General features: G+C 50.2%; 1 long non-coding RNA gene across 1 annotated transcript in view; it reads left to right on the top strand.

Annotated features, from left to right (window-relative positions):
* Positions 1 to 15: 15 nt before the first annotated feature.
* LOC115250500 (uncharacterized) overlaps positions 16 to 7,523 on the top strand; it is a 36,840-nt gene continuing 29,332 nt past the window's right edge. Inside the window, exon 1 of the long non-coding RNA XR_003889060.1 lies at positions 16 to 221. This is a non-coding gene — a long non-coding RNA (uncharacterized lncRNA). The remainder of the gene's footprint in view (positions 222 to 7,523) is intronic.

Raw genomic sequence — 7,523 nt, 5'->3', positions numbered from 1 at the left:
CACGCTGGCTGCTGTTCCCGGGTGAGCCTGCAGGTGTCGCCAGAGCCTCGTTGAGGGGGCCCTGTCAGCAGCATGTACCCCACAGTGGGGCAGCTGGGCTTTATTTTGCTTCCCAGTCTGCAAACCACTGTAGAGCAGTCGGACTTGACGTCTACCAGCGCAACAGCAGACTTTAAACAAGCACACGCGGCGACTCCGCACCTCGGCGGCTGCGTTTCCAGGTAGGACTCCCGCAACCTTTGAATTGTCTGCTCCGTTTACTGACGGGGGGGGCGACGCTGCGGTTGTGCTAGCCGCCGTGGCTAGTCGGGCTGTCCGGCGCGAGGGATCGGAGGGGGGCGTCTGACTTCGGGCCAGTCGCTGGAAGTTGGCGTTCAGAGTTGGAGCCGCTTTCCTTGCTGCGCCAGACAGCCGAGCTAAGCTAACAAGGCTAAGGGAGCAGGGAGGCAGGCCAGCCCTGGCTCCCATCCATCCGCCGGGGCCACGGCAGCAGCCCCGCTATCAGCCGGTCCCAGCTGCCGCTCCCGCCGACCGCGACCTTCGCGTCGGCTGTGTCATTTATTCCGTAGCAAAGGTGGAAAAGAGGCTTTTATCGGAGCTAGCCGGGAGGCTAGTTGAGAAATCTGCGAGCTGTCACTCAGTTTCAGGCCGGGGGCGACGAACTTTTGATGCCTCGGTGCCACATCTGTCCGGCGCCGGAGCCTCGGTGCTGTTCACATCTGTCCTGTTAAATATGTGCGCGTCCGTGCGCGCACGCCCCAGCACTGTGAAACTTATTCGTTAAAAGTTTCAGGATTCCCCATCAAGCTTGTGATTATCTTAAAAAGTGCTCCGACGGCAGGTATTTAAACACATTAAGTGTTATTTTGAGTTCCTTCTCGATTTAACACCTCGTTTGGAGACACATATTTACTTTATTTACTGGACAATTGTTCCAGATGTTTACGTTCATCACTTAGGAAGGTGGTGTAAATCTAATGCAGGTCTCCTCCAGACGAACTGGAAGGTTTCCATGTTTCTATAGCAACGCAGAAGACGTAATTATCCATTGATTTTCTCCATAAAAAAACTAAAGGATAAAAAGATATTGAAGTAGGTACTGATTTCTGAATCCACAGCAGAACTATTTGTTGGTCCAGGACCGGTGCTGGGTTCTATCGCCACTAGATGGGGCCAAATCCCGCACGCTTTAGCGGAGGCTTTCTAACCGTTTGGCGTGGAAAATCGACACTACTTCATGATCCCCAGCTTCTCTGGTCGTCTCTGGTCGTTCCGGCTCACGGACGAAGTCCACGTTTGATGACTCGGCGGTTTTAGCTGTGTTCTGCGTGCGTGGGGCGGTGGAGCCCCGCTTGTCTCGTCAGAATATCTGCTCGTTAATATCGCTGCTCTTGGATCCTCCGGCATTCGCAGCTCTGTCCCACACGGTCCCGTCTCAGGACGTGCGTGTTTAGGACTCTGCCGTGGGCAGGAGGCCGGCTCCTCGCCACTCCGGACACGCCGCTCGTTTCAATGAAAACGAAATGACGTGAAGCCAGTTGAGAATTCTTAACGGCTTCTGGTCGCTCCCGGACCAAAGCCTGGACGTCTGCGTCCATCTGTCTCCTCCTGTATGTCTGCGCGTGTGTGTGTGTGTGTGCACCGCACCGCAGCGTGGACGTGTGCGTGTGTGTGTTTCACCCTTTGCCAATTAGCAGGTTCTCACCTCCTGAGGCGAGGGGGCCGCGTGGCATTCGACGGAGGAGGGAGGCCTGACTGGGCATGTCTGCTGCTGAGGGCTCAGCCTCAACCTGAACTTCTGCTGGGCTTCTGTCTTTGTCTCTCTCACACACACACACACACACACACGCACAGGACCTGATCTCCAGCCAGTTGTTGATAATGCGGCCTTGTCTGTCTCCCAGCCGGTGTGACGGCATCGTGTTGGTGCGGAGAAGGCGCGAGACGGCGAGCACCAGTGCCAGTCTGCACCAGAGTGCATCTGTGTCTGGGTTGTTATTCATAGAAGGAGGTGATTTAAGGGACAATCGCTCGCTGTTCCGCCGCCGCCGCGGGTGGAAAGAAGCAACTCCACACATTCTGTGGTATTTTTTCCTTTCAACTTCTTTTTTTCTCCCCTTTTTTTTTTTTCCATCTGGCTTTTTTTTTTTTTTTTTGAATAATCAACTTCGGCCGCCTTGCGCGTCGAATCACTGCAACAAAACTTTGAGAGCAACTTCTTGCCACACCAATTCATTTGAAGTCATTTAGCAGCGCGCGGAAACTCTCCCAGCAGCGCTTTTACGTTCCGGCCAAGGAAACTTTCGGCGCTTTTATTTCTTTATTTCTTTATTTATTGTAACTTTGACTGAATAAATGCAAAAATGTTGGAGATCAAAGTGTTGCAGGAAACCCTGAGAGAACAAACCGGTTTTATTTTTAACCCCTGTCGACGCAACGCGACGACTCGATCAAAGGCCCTATTTGCCGAAACAGGCTCGATTCTGCCTGCAGAAATCGCCGCGTCGAGGATTAAGTCGGGTGCGAACGTTAATCTCAGTCGTGCAACAGACGCTCTCGCCGATGGCGTGCGTCCCACGAGTTGCTACCTCCTGATTGTTGGTGTTTTAGGTGCCACTGCCAGCCTCCATCGCCCCCGCCCCCGGACTGGAGGTCTGGAGAGCAGCTGGAGGAGATCTAAATGGGAGGGATCGGGTCGACGAGCCTCTGGGATGAGCTGCAGCCGGAGCTATCATCTCTGGATGGAGGGAAAGTGGAGCAGAGTTAAATGTTCCCAGGAGCGTCCGACCCGCCGAGCTTCCTCCAGGGGTGCTCTTATTTTAAAGAGTTCCTCCTGGAGGTCGGCGAAGAATCCGGCTGAACATCTGAAGCTCCAGGCCCGACTCGCCTCAGCTTAACGCCACGTGTGAGAGCGGCGGCGCGAGAGGCCTCACAAACACGCCGCCACGGGAGCCCACGCTATCGCCTCGGCCTGTTGGCGTCCGCGGACCGACGAGTCGGCAGACGTGGCGCCGGTTGTGCTGCTTTGTGAAAGCAGCTGCCGCTTCCCGACGTGGGCAACAGGACCCTGCACAACCATAAATCCTCAACGTAAAGCTCCGGATTACGAAGGGCGGTAATCCAAAGCGTACATAGAATCCCACCTCTGGGTTACAACCGCTAGATGCACTTTTAGTTTTTTTTAATCTGGGCCGAGCGAATTCTGACAGAAGCTGGATAAATGACCCACGGATCTTGTGTGGGTTTCTCTCGTGGACACTTGAGCGCCCTGTAAGTAACGTGAAGGCCGCGGCGAGCGAGCGAGAGAGTTGTTTATCCAGCAGGAATCGTCCCTCTGCTCGTTTGTCTTTGTCTCCTCGGGACCCTTCGTGACGGATCCCCCGGCCCTCCAGACGCTCCGATACTCCCGAGCATTTGGCTAATGACCGCACCGATTATCGCTCCACAAACTGCGGCTCCAAGCTCTTTATTAAGCGGAGAGAAGCCGAGAAACCGGCCCGAACGCTGGAGACGGCGCTCCTTTGTCACTCTCCCGGTGGTTTGAAAGAGGGCAGTTTTGTCGAACAGAAGACTCGTTGACTGCCACAGAGTTGTTAATGCACTTCCTTTTTGTTTGTGCTCATTTCATCACGGAGCCAAAGCTGCCATTTAATAATTCACAAAGCCCCTGCCAGGGCCGGAAGACTCGCGTTGAACCTCCGCTTCTGAGGACTTCCCATTTAAATCGAATCAAAAATTTACAGGCGGCAGGAGGGGGCGGGCGGTCGGTCAGCGGGGACAACAACCCGCTGACCGACTTCCTGTCTTCCCGACCAGATGTTTTTGCTCCAGCAGAATGGTTTAGTCGGCTGCGACTGGATGAGCGTTCATTCAAACGATGACGTTCCGGCAGAGTGCAACGTTCAGGAATGTGGGAAATCTGAAATAAGAGAGGGCAGGAAGCTGGAACGACCGACGACGAGGTAGCTCCTGAGAGCGGGGTTGGTCTCTGCTCGGTGGGGACAAGTGCGCCACATCCTGTCCGACCCGCTGGCGTGACTCTGATTGGTTCTAAAGCAACATCTCATTCATCAAAATGAGCTGTTTTTTCCGAACGCGACAGAATTGAAATAGCTCGACTTGCTTTTCTGTAGCACTCTCTTACCGTCGGAGTTCCACGTTACTTCCACGGAATTTATTGTTGGTAGTTTAATGTCAAAATACAGTCTTTGATGTCATGATTTCAATTTTTTAGTCTCAAAACATTTGTGTATCTAAGAAACATGAATAAATGACATTGGAAAATTAGCTATTGTTGTTCAAATTGTGGGGAACTTTGCAGAAATGTGTGTCGACACGTTCATTTATCAAACATTTATTCTCCGTCGGCATTCATTTTGGACTTTCTGGTGTGGCTGTTTGTCAGACAGGAACCTTTTTTTCTTGCATTCTGTGTGTTGGATCGTGTGCCCGCTGTGCGCTACAGAGCCTATTAGCACCAGGAGCTCACATGTGCGATACAGTCCAGATTTTGTGTGTCTGAGGGCTTAAAATAGCCCCGGTGTTAACACACTTGTTCTCATGGTGCCAGACTGAGACGTCTGCGCCTGCCTTTGTTGCCGCGGCGTGTTGTGGAGCGGACCTCTGGCTAAAGGCTGAGATGTTAGCAGGCTGCGGCCTCTGCATTATTGATGCAGGCGGTGGCCGGGGTCTGCAGGCCATAGGCTGCAACCTAAAAAAAAATCAGAAGGTGGAGTGAACTCAGACTGAACCTGAGAGGAATTTAGCAGCAGACGGTGAAGACGGGGGCCCGGGAGACCAACACGGAGCCGAGAGACGACCTGATTTTGGTGACACGACAAGTTTACCAGTACATTTTTAATGAGTCCGGTTCCCAGGGCGAGACTGGGATGATTAAATTTGGCTCTTGGGCTGGAAAAGTTGGAGACAGCGTGTGTCTAATGGGGCAGAGCTATGTTTGGTAGCTTTATATAATGAACATTATATAAGAAAATGACATTTTGACCCCGTTTGCTCCTAAATGATGATGTTATTATTTAATAAAAATATGATGCCTGGAATTAACACTTTGGGTGAGGGTCTCCACAGTGGTCTGAGGTTGGAGGTAAAGCTCCAGCTGCAGGGCAGGGCAGGGCTGTAATCCATCCTCACATTTAAAATAAGGCTAGGATCTTTATTTAATGTTATTAGTATTCCCATTATAAGTAATCTAAATGCCAGAACTAGAGTCTGCTCTGCCTTATTTAACAGAAGTTTTAAAATGCTGCGTGCATATTTTTCTTGCTATCAAGCAAAGTAGAAGTTGTAATGTCACCTGATGTCACGCTCAGTGTTAACCATAACTTTCTGTTTCCAAACTTTCTTTTCTTCTGGTACAAACTTGCAGACTCTCGGGAATTAGCCCTGCTGATGCAGCATAAATGCTAATTAGCCCGTGACGTTAGCCTGCCCTCAGGACTGGGGCGTCATCTTTAAATCATTAAGTCCCACTGGTTATAGCATTCTGTAATAAGTGCCACGCTCTGTTGTATCAAAGAGGGATAATTTTAGAAAGTTCCTGCCTTCAAGGAGGAGCAGGTTCACCGCAGGGATACAGGGAGCATCACTCTTCATGGGGGGAGTTTTAACCATTTATTTTTGCTGCAGTCCATTTGTCTCCCGCCGCTCACAGTCTGGAAATTTGGCTTTGGAGACGAACAACACTGCATCGTCCACAAACATCTTGATCTGCACTGTGCGTGCGTGCGTGGTTTTGGGTTGTGGGAGGAAGCAGGAAACCATTTAGAGGCCGTGCTGCTGTCCTGTTGACAAACAGACGTCTGCCCGGGCTTCCATGTGGCCGCCCTGACCTCAAACCCAATATTTGTCCATTTCAGAGAGGTTGAACCCTGCAGCTCGTGGTGGCGCGATACGCTCAAGTATCCAGGCCTGAAACTTTCTTTCCCACAGACTGACTGGGGCGAAACTACTTTGCTTCCTGTTAGGAACTTGTAAAGACAGAGGAGGGACCAAAATGAAGAGGAGCAATTCAATAATGGTGACCATAAAAATCATCTTTTAGGAGGCGCCAGGTCTAAAATGGCCCTAATATTCATGGAGTTGGTTGGTTAATCTACAAATCTCAAAGATCTGACTGAAATGGCTGCAGTTTCTACTTCAGTGAAGATGTGGACCTTCTTTAGTGCCGTTTAAACTTCAGAATAAAACATATAGTAAGGGAATGAAGAGCTCTCCTGATTGTTATTAAGCTGCGTACATCAGCGCCATACATTATTTATTCGCGCAAATGTGCATTTAATGGCATTTTGTGCTCCGCATGCTGCTTCATATTTTGCTTCTGTTGTATTTTAGGTCTGAATCTGCGATAAATAACTTTTTGTTATATGGCTGAAAGCTTCCCTCTTTATTTTCGCACATGTGAAGTTTACATTAGTCAGCCAGTACACTTTTAATTACATTCAAGCTCCATGTCCTAGTCCCAATACAAAGCAAAGGCTCAGCTAGCATGAGTCAAAACAGACACCAGTGTGCCTAACTCCTCACGTCCTGAGTGCTCTCTGGAGCACTCGGACCCTTTAACGCCCATTGTTGCATGTGAGGGATGAGCCGGTTGCTGAAACAGCGCCATCTAGCGGCCCGCAGGTGGAATTCTCACATGTCAAAAGTTTGGATTGCTCAATCGTCGCAGTTTCTGACCTTGCGCTAATGCTGTTAGCTATCTCGCGCAAGTCTTACTTGACACAAATAAAGTTTGTACGTGCTGCGGTGGTATGTTAAACGTTTAATTCCATCCATGTTCCTGCAGGCTTCTGTGACACATCCCTGAAAGGATGTGTATTTTTGTTTCACATCCCACAACTTTCCTATTTTAATTCAGCACTCCTGGTTGCCACCATTGTTTCCATCATCAGCGCTCCCAAAAAGAGCCTTTTGTTCTGTGGGATCTGACTCTCTGATGAAGGCTGATGCGTTGGAGTTTGGTATTTCTATCTACAGTATAACGTCACCACAGAGGCGATTTTCTTTTTAAATTTGTTTTAAGGTTTCGACACGCCGCTACCCTGCGGCGGCCTTTCAGTGCGGATTTTCTAAAAACCAACCAAAACTGCCCACCACCTGCCAACAAACTGGCCAATTCAGCCATGCCCGACAATGAGATATTGTTCCAGTTTTAATGGAAACCACAGAATAGATGATGGGATGTCGACTTTGCTCCGTTTCTGTGGAAACGGTCGGTGTCGCCTAACATCTTCGCGGCGTTTACTGCATGGCCCATAAAACGAATGGACCATTATGACCATTCCAGACAATATAAAGGTCCAGTCGGTCCATCTGGACTCAGGTGGTCCGGCTGGGTTTGTCTCTACAGAGGTCGACACGCATCAGCGCTGCCCGCCGTTGGCCGCCACAATCACCAGAGGAGAAGTCATTGAAAAGTTAGTGCACTAACTTACTGCACTTATGGGAATCATATCACCTTGGTGTGTGTGTGTGTGTGTGTGTGTGTGGCCACTGGTTTATGC

This window comes from Takifugu rubripes, chromosome 7 (assembly GCF_901000725.2).
Source record: "Takifugu rubripes chromosome 7, fTakRub1.2, whole genome shotgun sequence".
In the NCBI taxonomy this organism is placed as follows: Eukaryota; Metazoa; Chordata; class Actinopteri; order Tetraodontiformes; family Tetraodontidae; genus Takifugu; species Takifugu rubripes.
This window is presented reverse-complemented; position numbering and strand designations above follow the sequence as displayed.